Source organism: Hyperolius riggenbachi, chromosome 1 (assembly GCF_040937935.1).
Source record: "Hyperolius riggenbachi isolate aHypRig1 chromosome 1, aHypRig1.pri, whole genome shotgun sequence".
Lineage (NCBI taxonomy): Eukaryota > Metazoa > Chordata > Amphibia > Anura > Hyperoliidae > Hyperolius > Hyperolius riggenbachi.
In genome coordinates this window covers 279,587,111-279,603,107 of record NC_090646.1, presented here as the reverse complement: position 1 = coordinate 279,603,107, position 15,997 = coordinate 279,587,111, and the positions used below count along the sequence as shown (strand labels likewise).

At 43.5% G+C, this 15,997-nt stretch overlaps 1 protein-coding gene across 1 annotated transcript in view; it reads right to left on the bottom strand.

Moving 5' to 3' along the window:
- RASGEF1B (RasGEF domain family member 1B) overlaps window positions 1-9,139 on the bottom strand; it is a 274,935-nt gene extending 265,796 nt beyond the window's left edge. Inside the window, exon 1 of the mRNA XM_068271137.1 lies at window positions 9,099-9,139. The gene's annotated coding sequence lies outside the window, so the exon portion shown is untranslated. The remainder of the gene's footprint in view (window positions 1-9,098) is intronic.
- Window positions 9,140-15,997: the final 6,858 nt, after the last annotated feature.

The following is a 15,997-nucleotide window of genomic DNA, read 5'->3' as shown; positions in this document are numbered from 1 at the left end:
CATATTGCTAATTATCATTTTACTGTCTTTAACGTTAATTAACCCACCGTGAGGAGGGTTTCTTTCGGCTGCTGGCTCATTCACTGACACAATTCCCTCGTATATGGTGGCTTCTCATGTTTCAACCAGGGCCGGATTTGTGGGCAGGCACCCAAGGCACAGGACTAGGGCGGATTTATATTCTGCCTTCCGTGGGGCGGCCGCGGGTGACAGGCTGTCACCCTACTCCTCCATAAGCTGCCTGTCAGCTGAGCTGCCCACCGCGAGCATCCGCAGCCGCCCCCCGCCCGCTTGCCGCTCTGCTCTGAGTCACTGTGTGTGTGCGATCATGTGACTGTGAGCAGAGGCAAGGCAGGTCTGGTGGAGGCGGCCGCAGTTGCCTAGTTACGCGCGGCGACTTACGAGGAGGAGGCAGGAGGAACCGGAGCCCAGAGGAGATGGTGGAGGACGGGACGGAGGCGGAGCCAATGCATGCAGCATGATGCCCATCAATATCGTGGGTGGTGGGGAGGCCGAAGATCAAAGACCCTCTGCCTGCTCTCTTCCTGGAAATGCTTCCTGCGGCTCTCTCCTGCTTATCCCCATTAACGAGATCAATTAGGACACAAACGCCCACCCAGGGATCAGCTATGGGGACAGAGCACAGAGGTTTCACACTTCAGATCAGTAAGTAAACAAACACTGTCCGCAGATAAGCTGATTTGACAGCTGTCTCAGCCTGGCTAAGTTATTGCCTGTTCTGTCTCACAATCTGTATATGAAACATCTTTCCTCCTGTACTTTCATTCACATTCTCCCTCTCTTTTCCTATCTTGTGCTCAGTTCTATTAGTATCTCTTTCCTTTCCTTCCAATCTCTATCCTTTCCTGCTCTTTAGCTTCTCTTCCTTCCTCTGTCTCCTCTATCCTATCAATTTTGTATTTGGGGAGAATAAAACATATGTAGCAAAGGTTGGAAAACTACCCTGATATCTCCTCTCACTCTCTCTTTGTCGCCCACCCCCTCTTCTCTACCACTGTCTCTCCTTTCCTCTACTCTGTCATTCTTTTCCTCTCTCTCTCTCTCTCCCTGCTACCCTCCTTTTTACCACAATTTTCTCCTCTTGTACTTCTTCTAATCCTGTTTACCTTGTCTCCTCTCTTTTGTTCTCCCCCTATGTCCCCCCACTCCTATCTTACCCTCTCCCTCTCTTTAAACATTTGGAGCAAACTTATGACGGTTTGGGATGTGCACATTTGGATACTTTCATCAGGAGGAGGAAGCCTGTGGATCTTAAGCTTTCCTTGTCCTCCAGTGCCAAGCCAATCTAGCCCTCAGACCCTCAAAGTGCAGCTGCATTGCGTCTGTGCAGCACCAAAACCGCTCAGGCACCAGCAGAAAAAGTTAAGCCCAACTGTATCCACGCTATTGCACAGTTTTTGACCGCTCGCACCAACATGTAATATAGTGTTGACATCTTACATAGTTCTTTTTAGTGTCATGTCTATTGTCCACAGAGGAGTTCACAATCTGATCCTACCATAGTCTAATGTTCTACTGTATCATTATAATGTATTTATATAGCCCTGTCATCTCCTGCAGCACTTTACAGAGTACACAGTCATGTCACTGACAGTCCTCAGAGGAGCTCACACTCTAATCCTACCATAGTCATAGTCTAATGTCCTACCGTATTATTATTATGTATTTATATAGCCCTGTCATCTCCTGCAGCACATTACAGAGTACATAGTCATGTCACTGACTGTCCTCAGAGGAGCTCACACTCTAATCCTACCATAGTCATAGTCTAATGTCCTACCATATTATTATGTATTTATATAGCCCTGTCATCTCCTGCAGCACATTACAGAGTACACAGTCATGTCACTGACAGTCCTCAGAGGAGCACATGATCTAATCCTACAATAGTATTATTATAATGTATTTATATAGCACTGACATCTTCTGCAGCACATTACAGAGTACATAGTCATGACACTGACTGTCCTCAGAAGAGCCCACAGTCTATTCCCTACCACAGTCATAGTCTAATGTCTTCCCATATTATTATCATTATTATTATGTATTTATATAGCACTGACATCTCCTAAAACACTTTATACAGATCACATAGTCATGTCACTGACAGTGCTCACAGAAGCTCACAATCTAATCCCTTCCATAGTCACCCTCTAATGTCCTACCATACTAATATTATGTATTTATATAACACTGACATCTTCTGTGACACTTTACAGAGTGCATAGTCATGTCACTGACTGCCCTCAGAGGAGCTCACAATCTAATCCCTACTCTAGTCATAGTCTAATGTCCTACCATATTGTTATTATGTATTTATATAGTACTGACATCTTCAGCACTTTACAGATTACATAACCATGTCACTGACTGCCCTCAGAGGATATTACAATCTAATCCTACCATATTCATAATGTAATGTCCTACCATATAGCACTGACATCTTCTGCAGTGCTTTACAGAGTACATAGTCATGTCACTGACTGTCCTCAGAGGAGCTCACAATCTAATCCTTACCACAGTCTAATGGCTGGTTCACACAATACAACTCTTTCCCCCCACATTCCATCTATCCAAATGCAGAGTGGGAGGATTTGTCAGGCCAGTAGAGCTCCAAAGATGCCAGATTATCATCATATGCCTGGGCGACAAGTATGGGGGGTATTATAATATTTTGCATACAGGTACACGTGTGTGTGTGGGGTGGAGGGGTGGGGGCGCTTATTGACAGTTGGCCTAGGGCACTAAAAGATACAAATCCGGCCCTGGTTTCAACACAAGCAACAGGAGGAAAGAGAGAGGAGTGGACGGGTGGAGAGCGTACATGTTAGCCCTGCCACCTCTGCCGTCTAGGAAAAGCAGATCCTGGGATGAGGATGGTTGGCACAGCGCGGGGATGATGCTGGCAGGAGGAGAGTGCAGCAGCAGGAGCCGGAATGCCACGCAGGCAGCAGTGTGCTGGGTTTCCCACACAGGATCGACTGCCTGACCACTTCCAGCACCACTAGACAGTGGGCACTGCCAGCCAGCCACCAGCCTGGAGAATCATGCACAGGGTAAGAAAGTACTTTCAGTGGCAATGGCAGAGCCCTGGCATTTATATTTGTAGCCTCTGTCATCTGGCTGATAATGTTTTATAGCTAAACGTTAAATAATGTTTAATAACGTTTATAGCTTATTGTTAAATAACGATAAGCGGCAAAAGAAAACCAGCGGCATCACCAGGCGGCATTTTTCATATGCGCCATTTTTGACTGGACTCATAGTTAATACGACACTGTATTCGTGGCTGCCGATGCGGCGTAGATCTAATGCCGCCCGATGCCGTGCATGGGACAAAATAGCGCATCCCAACCAACACGGAACTCAGCTGTCTAAAAACAGCTGAGCTTCGTAACTCGGTCAGAAGCTGTTTACATTGGCTCCTGACCTCTTGATCACTGTGAGCCAATCACGGTGATCAGTAAGTGCAAACATTAAAAAAGTCCTTAAAGTGACCAGAGCCTTTGGTCCATAATCAGTTAAATAACACAGTGAGGGACATTTATCACACCCAGTGCAAGGAAAATTGGAGCAAAACTGATGCAACACAGGTACAAAAGTCTACCCTACTGTATTTTCCAGTAGACAATGTTGAAAATATCCTCGTGTTTTCACTTCCTGTGTTGTTCCATGCAAATGTGGAAATGGGCCTATCAAAATATACAGGCATTTGGTTGGTCCAATTCCAAGCTTCATATATTTTGCCTTAAATTTGCATGCAATTATTAGTATTTCATTGACCATCTCTCGTTTACAGTTAACAATCGCCACTAGGGATTATGCACAAAATGAAATGAACAGAGCTTATCATGGCCAGCAGCTGCTGATCAGTCAGTCGACATCTGGTTAATAACCAGCAGGAAGAGGCTATGACTGGCAATATTTAGTTCTCTCCTTAGTCACTAAAGATGTACATACTAAGAGAATTTATGCTCTATGGCAGGCTTTTTCAACCAGGGTTCCCTGGAACCCCAGGGTTCATTAAAGGAGAACTGTAGTGAGAAGTATATAGAGGCTGCCATATTGATTTCATTTTAAGCAATACCAGTTACCTGGCAGCCCTGCTGAGCTATCTGCTTGCAGAATCACACCAGAAACAAGCATGCAGCTAATCTTGTCAGATCTGACAAAAATGTCAGAAATGCCTGATCTACTGCATGCTTGTTCAGGGTCTAGGGCAAAACGTATTAGAGGCAGAGGATCAGCAGGATAGCCAGGCAACTGGTATTGCTAAAAAGGAACCCAATATGGCAGCCTCTATATACCTCTCACTACAGTTCTCCTTTAATCACTCTGCAGGGGTTTCTTGGCATTTTCCCCCATCACGTGGGAAGTATAATAGAGCACACTGTAATAGGGTATACTTTAAAAAGAATCACTGAATTGTGGGTCAGAATAATAATGAGCCCATTAATAAAAAGCACTAGGATAAGGAGACAGTATAGTAAGTGGCAGTGTAATGGGGGTAGTAAAATAAACAGCCTCACCTACTTTTTAAAGACCATGCCTCCTGCAAAATAAATGCAGGGGTTCCTCGAGATCAAAACATTTTTTACAGGGGTTCCTTGAGATCCAAAAAATGTTTTTTATTTATTTATTTTATTTAAGTGAACCTATCTCCTGGTGTCTGGTGACATCCCCTTAGTAGTACTCTAGCTCTTGCCTGGATGGCTGATGCTACTTATTGAAACTGATTTTCATGATTTGTGCCACTGCAACAAAGAGCTATGACATATCTTAACATAGATGTAGAGCTGCTAATGTCACTAGCAAACCTCTACTGAATCTCTAGCTAGTAAAGTGTGTCCCTATTATGTTATGGCCACACACCTGCCAACAGAAGAGGCATATTAGTTTCTGTTATTAACAATCAGTTGTCCAATAAGAGCATTGCATAGCAGCAGTAGCATAGCTAGAGGAGTGCAGATGTGGCTTGTGCCATGGTTGCCACTGCGCCATGCCTGCCCCTGTGCTGCAGGACCACAACTGTGCTGCCGATTGTTGTGCCTTGCCGCCCAGTCCCTGCTACCTCTCTGTCACTCAGACTTCATATCAGTGGCAACTGAGGAGAGACAGAGGGTGCACACTACCTGTGGATGTGGACACTTCAAATGCAGAAGTGAAGACATTAGTCACTACGTGCATGTAAAGTGCATCGGGTGGTGTGCATCCTCAGTGTCTCTCTGGTCACCGCTGATCTGAGGTCTGTGAGTAATGTGGAGGCAACCAGTCTTCCAAGCTAGCATCCAGCCAAGCCAATAACCAGCCCAGCACCCAGCAGGCTAGCGCTTAGCTAGCACCCAGCCAGTACCCGGTCCTGCCACCCCATCCAGCACCCAGTCCTCCCACCTACACCAACCAGTATCCCAGCCAGCACTTCCATCCACCCCAGCCAGCACCCAGCCCCCTCACCCAGCCAGTGCCCAGCACCTGGATGCTCCCTTACACTAAGCCCCACCAGCCCCCACATCTAGATGCTCCCTCCCAGTCAACACCTAGCACCTAGATGCTCCCACCCAACCAACACCTAGCACCTAGATGCTCCCTCCCAACCAACACCTAGCACCTAGATGCTCCCTCCCAACCAACACCTAGCACCTAGATGCTCCCTCCCAACCAACACCTAGCACCTAGATGCTCCCTCCCAACCAACACCTAGCACCTAGATGCTCCCTCCCAACCAACACCTAGCACCTAGATGCTCCCTCCCAACCAACACCTAGCACCTAGATGCTCCCACCCAACCAACACCTAGCACCTAGATGCTCCCTCCCAACCAACACCTAGCACCTAGATGCTCCCACCCACCCCAGCCAGCAACTAGTTTCTACCCTCCACCCACCCTAACCAGCAATTTCAGAGTTTGCCATAGGCGTCATATTTACCAGATACGCTTAGCATAGATTAGTATAGCATTAGCATAGCAGTGATTGTAGCCAGCTACAGCAGCAACTTTGTGGCATGCTCCAAATCAGCAGTAAACAAAATTCATAGCTTTTACAGGTGCCTGCTTCCTGTCACATAGCTTTATTAGCCCTTATTCATTTTCTGGGCATTGGTGCAGCATACAGTAGCTCCATATTCAAAGCAAAGGCTAAAGTCAACATTGCAAATGAGTTGAAAAATACCCAGACATTTATAAAGATAGGTTCAGGCACCAACAAAAAAGGGTCCAAAGTCCACATTCACAATGGTTGTGGCCCAAAGGGACTCAACCCCTTGGGCAACAGTTTGGGGACAGAGAGCTGTACAGACACCTTGCTCTGCATACATACATCTCCACACTCAGTAAACTTAATTGTATTACCTAATAGCATTTCATCACTGAAACAAAGAAACTGTGCAATTGAAAGTGCCTTATTTTGCTCTGGAAATACCATGGTCTAAATCAGTGATGGCTAACCTTGGCACTCCAGCTATGAGAAAACTACAAATCCCATCAAGCCTCACCCTCCCTGAGTTATGCTTAGAGCTGTCAGAGTATTGCAATGCCTAATGGGACTTGTAGTTCCACCACAGCTGGAGTGCCAAGTTAGCCATCACTGCTCTAAATTAATGAGAACCACTGCAAAAACTAGGAACATATCCATAACAGGATTGCAACATCATAGCAATTTACTTTGGACAAAATAAAAATAGGCAATATTTGTTTATGACAGATAGAGTTTTTTGTGCTAGCTTTCAATTATTAGGTCATGTTCTTCTGGCAATATTTAGCAAATACAGTGCAGAGCAGGTGAAATTCAAATGATTGCATTTTGTTTTAGGTGGAATGAGCCTTTGTGCTCCCACTACAACAATGACACAGTGCTCCTTCCTTACTCAATGTAAAATTATGGTATTCAGAACCATGATATGGGCTAAACCTACTGGCTCTCCTGACTATGTCATAGTTACATCGTTATTTTGATTGAAAAAAGACATTCGTCCATCAAGTCCAACCAGAAAATAAATAAATAAAATAAAACACTATGCTGAACCTGCACATATCCCAGTTGATCCAGGGGAAGGAAAAAAACTTACTAGGCCTGGGCCAATTAGTCTTAAAAGGTAAAAAAAATCCTTCCTGACTCTAGATGGCAGTCAGATAAATCCCTGGATCAACTCTTCTGGGAATTACCTAAAAATTATAGCCGTGGATGCCCTTCAACGCAATGTCCATAATGGTTTTGTTGAATCCACTAAAAGGCTGGAGAAAAGTACTTTTACATTTTGGACGTATTGAGATTAGTGAATTCCTCTGTGTTCTAGTGTAAATTGGCTGTTCAATTCATCCACTGTCAGTTTGAGATCAGTTTCATATCAAATACATTTTTCTCACCACAAACTGAATTTTATTAGTTAACTAATAGAGCTTGGATACATTGGCATAACAATAGCCCCCCTGACTGCGGGGACTATGGGGGCCAGCTCCACCTTCCTCCCACCTTGCAGAGTGGCACAGGGAGCACTGTAATATTCACATGGTCCATGCAGCATTGTTCCCCTCTTTTCCCAGCAGCCACACGCTCTTTGTTGCCATCCTCAGGCTCCTGATGCATGTCTTGTGATCGGGAGCTGGAGGATGGAAGCATCCTCTGCCTCTAATACTCCCAGGAGGAATATTAGAGGCTGGTGCAGCAAGGACTAGGAAAATATTACAGCACTCGCTAGAAGACACTGCAGGAGAGCTATTGTGGAAGCTGAGAAGTGGTGGTTACCTGTGACTGGGTGATCTATCAGAGTTCTGAACTTTGACTATCTCTCACTCTCACTCCCAATTTTGTATTAATTATTTATTTAATAGTATTAGCTTTCATTTATTTTAATTTAATTTTCACTTATTTATATGTCTTGGGTCATACTTATTGGGGGGTAAGGTCTCATGCTAAAGTGGGAGGACAGTGTTGGGTAATATCTCCCACTGAAGTTCGAGTACCATGATGGTGGATTTTTTGGTGGTGACTTATGGTGATCAAGCACTTGGTATAAACTTTATGGTTTATTAATATTGGTTTATTATAGTCTGAAGCTTTTTTTTCTAAACCACCAATAAACAAAGGGTGACAGTCGGGCCAGATTTACCATAAGGAACTGTAGGCACATGGCTAAAAGCACCTGATGATAGAAAGGGGGCTCACTCCCCTCCCCTAGTGCCCCCCTCCCTCCTTCCCTATACAGAGTCCTGAGCAGAGTGTAAGTAAGAGGTTACTCTCAGCATTCCTCTGATGAGATCTCCCTTCAGTCGGGGGCACGACCAGCTACTTAATACTGAGGGTAGCTTTGGCTACGTAATACTAAGGGACACCTGTAGCTATCGATGAGGGGTGAGGAAAATAAGGGAGAAGTGACAGCTTGGACAGCCAACACATCTGCGGTGCAGTTCACGGAGGACGATGTCTAGGGTGCCAGGGCATCTTTGCTTATAAGCTCCAGTGATGTAAATCCAGGCCTGGCCACTGTCTATAAATGGAAAATAAATGTGGGTGTCTTTAATTATAGTATTAGGTTAGTTGTTATTATTTGCAGTGTACACATGCATCCTCATGTAAATTAGCCCTGTTCTTAAGCTAATCTTGACCAAGTCCATGCTTAGCTAACAAACAGGGCCGGGCCGAGGCAGAGGCGAGAGAGGCTCCAGCCTCAGAGTGCAGTGTAGGAGGGGGCACACAACTCACTTACGGTAGCTATCATTCCCCTATTGTATTTGAAGCAGAGAGAAATAAGAAAAGGGGATACATGGCAGTGACTGCAAGCCAGATAACTAGAGAGTAAGGTGTTGGGGGCCCTGGGGCACCTCTTAGTCTAATAGCAATCAGTGTGTGACGGCTGGGGTGGGAGGGATGGGGAGGGCTCACTTTGGTGTCTCAGCCTTGGGTGCTGGAAGACATTGTCCTGGTTCTGCTAATAAATATTTCTTCTCATTTATTCTAGCATATATTTCAGTTCTTTATGAAATATGTTCATTTATACAGTAAATGCTACGATGACACTGAATGTTATGATGACATGAATAGCTTCTTAGTACAGTGTATATAACAAGAGTCTGCACATACCTTCCTCTTGGTGCTTTGATTCAGCCCAATACGAGACTGCCTTTTTATCTGTTATTTAAAAGAAAAATAAATAGGAGCTGTAACCAGAATGTTTCACTTTATTGCACATTATTCACGCTAACAGATTTAAGCAGTTCTGATAGATTACACTTTATTGTACATTATGCAATTGAACAGATTTTAGCAGTTGTAGAGAGATTACACTTTATTCCCCGTTATGCAATTTTACATAGAGTGATAACAATTTATTGAACATTTTGAAACTTAACAGATTTTAGAAGTTGTAAAGATGTGCAGAACTGAAACAAAAACATTTTTCTAAACCAACTCTGTCCGTCACATATAAAAATATAAATTCAGAATTAAGAAACATAAACTGAAAACTGAGAGGATATGTCCATCAAAAAGATAGCATTTTAATAAAAAAAATACATAGTTGCATGAAATGAAACAGAAAAAAAAATTCTGCTTTGTTAGATAGAACAGTATGATTTTAGTTTTCAAAGAGAACCAAGACCTCAGCATGAGAATCAAAGTATAAGTACATTACTTTTTGCTGCTAGTGCATCCACTACAGTTGCATCATGTCACCCAGCAGGATAGGACACAATCCCTCATTCGACATTGTAGGGCCAGAGTTGTACGCTGTAGGCTAGCAACACGTTCAGTTTCTATGTGGGGGGCGGAGGACTGATGGAGTGGCACGGGAGTGATGTCATGCAGTGGGCGTGGTGAATGGGGAGAGGAGAACAATGCTCTCAATTATTGGCCAAAGCGATTCACATGGATGATCGCTGGCCGAGGTGTAGGGTGGACACTCTACTCACGCTAGATTCTTGGCAGAGGTGTTCATTATAGGTTGCCTCGGCTGAGTTTCATCTAGCGTGTGTACACAGCTTTAGGCCTGCGCCAAAGCACAACTGACACAAAAGAGAAGAACATCCCTAGTGCTAGCTCCCACTCTAAGGCAAGTATTAACGCATAACAATTTAAGGATTTTTGTACTTACAAAAAAAAGTACAACTATCAGTTTTCCTTTTAGATATTTCAGTTTGCCTTTTTATATTTATTTAAAAAAATAAATCAGATCTTGTATTAAGGCTATCCAGTTACAGTGATCTAGCCATTGAATCCCTTTAGTCTAAGCCAGGCATGGGCAAACTTGGCCCTCCAGCTGTTGAGGACCTACAAGTCCCACAATGCATTGCAGGAGTCTGACACCCACAGTCATGACTCATAAAGGCAAATGCATTGTGGGATTTGTAGTTCCTTAACAGCTGGAGGGCCAAGTTTGCCCATGCCTGGTCTAAGCTGACAGTTGAAAACAATAGTGACGTGTTCTCCTGTCTACCTAAAGAGCGTGTGTATGTTACGGCAGCATGTGATTTAGGGGCAAGGAGAAGCCGAAAGACATCTCTCCCTGCGTTAGGTAATCTCGGGGAATATATCAAATATATTATGTTATTACACAGTACAGCACTCATCTGCAATTCTAATTAGGTTGTTTCAAGTCCAATATACAGTATGTGGATACAAAGTTTTTCACATCCAATGCAATTTGTTATATACATGCATAAAAGAGTCCATTCCGCTAAATCTTAAAGCATTATGTTGTATATGTTCTTTGCTTCACATAAAGTTTTCCACCACCAAATAGGAAACAGACTCACCAAAATACCATGACTACTGCTAGACTGGTCAGAATTCACATGTATCCAGGAAACCTCAGTGCCTCAGGATCCTGGTCCCAATATCAGCACAGATTCCGTGTATGCCACATACCTCGGATCAAAAACCTCTCATAGCATAAAACCATAAAAGTTACACTCACATGTTCCTCGATAAGTATTGCACATAGAGTTTTGTTTACGGACACGCCCTCGTCACTAGAGTTGGGCAGCGATGTGTTTCCAACGCTTGGTATATCGTATAAACGCTTTTCTCCTTCACTACCACTGCCAGCGAGCTCCCAATGCGTCCAGTCTCCGCCCTACTAGTTTCAATACTGTCTCGTTTTTCATCAGGGGCACGGTCATTGGACGCTTGATAAAGGTATTATTGAGGCGCTATCTGATTCTTCTTCTTGGCACATATGTGTCCATCATCCTCAGTTTCAACACTAGCTACATTGCCACAAGAAATGAAGCATAAATTATGCACAACATGACACAGTGAGAAGAGTTAAGGTGCCCATGGTCATGTGAGAACTTTCGCTTAATTCAACTAGTTGGATCAGGTGACAAACGTATGCCTGTGCCTCAGACATTTGCCGGTAATACTCCTGATGAAAAAGCTTTCAGGATGAAAGTATTTGGCCAAACTGAAAATTAGTATCTACTCGTATATTATGGTGTATAAGACAACCCCCAACTTTTCCAGCTAAAATATAGAGTTTGGGATATACTCACCGTATAAGACTCTTCCAACACAGACCAAATAAAAGTTAAAAAAAAATAATATACTGGTGCTATGTATGAACAGATACTGGTGCTGTACTGTATTTGGTATCCAGTATATAACAGTATGTAGGCGATTGACTGGTTGGATTGGTCAACTCTCCCTCTGCCTAAGTGGATTGGTCAGCTCTCCTTGTCTACCGGTTTATCAGAGCGGTATGGAAGAATAGATAGCGATGTGCCCTATAAAACACTCCTCTTTCACCCTTCTGGCCTACCCTTGTATCCTATTTACCTCCTTCTCTGCCTCTCAGATCTCACACATGGGCGCTTGCACCACTTCACTGCAGTCTTCAGCAGTGAGATCTGAGAGGCGGTAACAGGATAGGGCGTATCACCCGGCATCAATGACACCCGGCGTATAAGACGACACCTGACTTTTCAGATGATTTTCAAGAGTTAAAGTCTTAAAATCTTATACGCAGGAATATACAGTACTTGATGCTCCCATCCCCTCTCAATGACATAAACAGGAGGTGCTCAGTCAGTCTAAGTGTATGTGTAGATGTATAGCCTGCATTGAAGGACCTGCCCCGGACCCCCTAACATGTCTGTTGCCAGTGTGGAGGTGCCCACACACAAGACAACAGCCTACATATGATAAATAATATTCCTTTGTTTCCACTTAAGTTCAGATTTAATTGCTAATAACTGAAGAAAGCTTCCCTTTACTAAAACGAAACCCATGCTTGCCTTACAATATGAACTTTGTTGATGCTTTAAAAACATTTAATTAAACTTTAAACAGACAATTTGTGGTACTGCACGGGCGTTATTAAAGGGACACTTAAGTCAAACAAAAAAAATGAGTTTTACTCACCTGGGGCTTCCAATAGCCCCCTGCAGCTGTCCGGTGCGCTCGCCGTCTCCCTCCGATCCTCCTGGCCCCGCCGGCAGCCACTTCCTGTTTCGGTGACAGGAGCTGACAGGCTGGGGACGTGAGTGATTCTTTGCGTTCCTGGCCACAATAGCGCCATCTATGCTGCTACAGCATATATCATATACCATATAGCAGCATAGAGGGTGCTAATGTGTCTGGGAACGCGAAGAATCACTCGCGTCCCCAGCCTGTCAGCTCCTGTCACCGAAACAGGAAGTGGCTGCCGGCGGGGCCAGGAGGATCGGAGGGAGACAGCGAGGGCACCGGACAGCTGCAGGGGGCTATTGGAAGCCCTATGTGAGTAAAACTCATTTTTTTTTGTTTGACTTAAGTGTCCCTTTAAGGCATCTGTTCTATAGAACACATTGTGCAGCTAGACAGTATAAGTAGCACTTGTGCTGCATATGTAATCAGGAGGTTGTCATGTATACTATTTTTAATTTTGGTGCGCACAATTTAACTGCACATCTCTAGCCATAAGTTCTCAGCACTTCCCAACAGAATGTGAAAACTGCAGAGGCTCTATGCTTGACTGCTTACTAGTTCATTAAAACATCCTGAAACCGCTATAAATAATTTATCCAGCGTTACACAGTTCAAAGAACTATTCCAGGTGAAGGGAGAAAAAGCTAGACAATGCGGGGCATAACAAAAAGAAATATGCTTTAATTCCTTCTGTACTGACATATACAACCCCTTTAGAGTAAACCTGAAGCGACAAAACAAAAATAAATACTTACCTATTGAGAGGAAAAGCTCTGGATAGCATAGAGACTTCCCAGTCCTCAGTTCATCCCATCATTCCAGAACCATCCCCCAGTGAAGGTCGGTTACAAATACCTCTCCATCCCTCCTTGGGCAGCCTTTAGAAGGACTCATGGCCCCAGGTGCTTCCATAGATGGCACATCCATACTGCGCATACGCTCAGGCTCGTGCTTGTCTTCGGAAGTACTCGGGGCCGCAAGTACTTCCGACAGCTGCCAAAGGAAGGATGAAGAGGTATTTGACCTTGCCAGTTGAAGTAGTACTTCATCGGGGACGGAACAATGGGAGAAAGAACTGGGAAGGTCCTATGCTGTCCAGAGCCTTCCCTTTTCATAGGAATTTACCTTTTTTTCTTTTTGTCTGGTTAACTTTAACCATTTCAGCCCGCGGGTATTTTTCACCTTATGGACAAGAGGAATTTTCACATTTCAGCGCTCCTCCCTTTCATTCCCCAATAAATTTATCACTACTTATCACAACAAAATTATCTATACCTTGTTTTTTCCGCCACCAATTAGGCTTTCTTTGGGTGGTACATAATGCTAAGAATTATTTTATTCTAAATGTATTATAATGGGAATAATAAGAAAAACTGGGAAAAAAATTATTATTTTTCAGTTTTCAGCCATTATAGTTTTAAAATAATGTATGCTACCATAATTAAAATCCACACATTTTATTTGGCCATTTGTCCCGGTTATTGCATAGTTCAAATTATATCCTAGTATAATGTATGGTGACAATATTTTATTTGGAGATAAAGGTGCATTTTTTCAGTTTTGCATCCATCACTAATTTTTAGCCCACTACTTAATAATTATATGCCCTCTTGACATAAATATTGGTTCCCCCCCCCCCTCAAAGTCAGTAGGTGTATTTTACTATTTGGCCACAAGATGTCCCTGCTGAGCAAAAATCCTATTAGTGCATTGTAACTAGGGAAGTGACTAGGGAACTTTGTTCCCATTCACAAATGTAACGATCGGGCAATCTCGCCTGCTCCCGGCAGCAGCGCGATCGCGGGCATCTGCCCGCCCAATCACCTGCCCGCCCGATCACCTGCAAACCCCACCAAACCGCAGGGACGTGACTAGCGCATCCCTGCGGCTCTAGCAGCTGCCACTGCAGATGTGAAGCTCACGTCCGTGCGGCATAAATGGATAATGACCAGAGTATATACTGTAAGTATACAGTGGCTTGCAAAAGTATTCGGCCCCCTTGAAGTTTTCCACATTTTGTCACATTACTGCCACAAACATGAATCAATTTTATTGGAATTCCATGTGAAAGACCAATACAAAGTGGTGTACATGTGAGAAGTGGAACGAAAATCATACATGATTCCAAAACATTTTTCACAAATAAATAACTGCAAAGTGGGGTGTGCGTAATTATTCGGGCCCCCTGAGTCAACACTTTGTAGAACCACCTTTTGCTGCAATTACAGCTGCCAGTCTTTTAGGGTACGTCTCTACCAGCTTTGCACATCTAGAGACTGAAATCTTTGCCCATTCTTCTTTGCAAAAGAGCTCCAGCTCAGTCAGATTAGATGGACAGAGTTTGTGAACAGCAGTTTTCAGATCTTGCCACAGATTCTCGATTGGATTTAGATCTGGACTTTGACTGGGCCATTCTAACACATGAATATGAAAAACAAGGAACACCAAGAGCCCCAATAGTGTAATATGTACTGGTAAATGGTTACTAGATAGAGTAAATATTAATACTCACAAACCAGGGTTACCATTAGGCAACCACTGTAAAGGCAGGTGGGGAGATTTTCCTGACCCCACTCAGGAATAAGAAGTTGCTCTCAGTAGATGAGAAAAAAGGGGGTTCAACCCTCCACCCAGGGTGGACTCAATATTATGCAGGAGAACAGAGGCGCCAAAAGGATAAAAGGAAGCTAAATGAGCCAAGGGCCCCAATGCGGTTGATACCCCTATTGCTACGCCATTGGTGTTGTTGCTCCCAATATTCTCTTAGACATCCTCTGAGGCCGTCACAGAGCAGCTGTATTTGTACTGACTTCTCACGTGTACACCACTTTGTATTGGTCTTTCACGTGGAATTCCAATAAAATTGATTCATGTTTGTGGCAGTAATGTGACAAAATGTGAAAAAATTAAAGGGGCCGAATATTTTTGCAAGCCACTGTATGTCACTAATATTATAAATGCGAAAATTTGGATGTTTGGATGTTTGTTACTTAATCACGCAACAATGGCAGAACGGATTTGAATGAAATTTGGCACACACATAGTACATTACCTGGAATAACATATAGGATTCTTTTATTCTCCATAACCAAAAAGTGGGTGGAGACAAATATAAATTTCACTGCGAAAATGTAAACTGCAGCCATTCTTACACTGTTAATGGTAGGGTTCTCAAACTTTGCACAGATGGTGACTGGGTGACTGGGATTAATATTCAGAAAAGTGGGTGGAGCCTATAAAAGCCAATCAAAATTCACCTAATGATTTTCAAGGGGATTATTTAATTGCTGCCATTCTTGCATTGTTAATGGCACAAGCCTCAAACCTGGTACAGTTGATCATTGGGTGACTGGGGGTTGAAATTCAGAAAAGGGGGTGGAGCCACAGCCAATCAGATTTGTTTCATTTTAATGCAAAATATTGATGCCAAAGACCGCAAAGCTCACAAACTTGGTAATTGAGTAATTGAGTGATTGTTGTGTGTTAGGGTTAGAAAAAGTGGGCGGAGACAACACCAACCAAATACATAACCGGGCAATGCCGGGTCATCAGCTAATATATATATATATATATATATA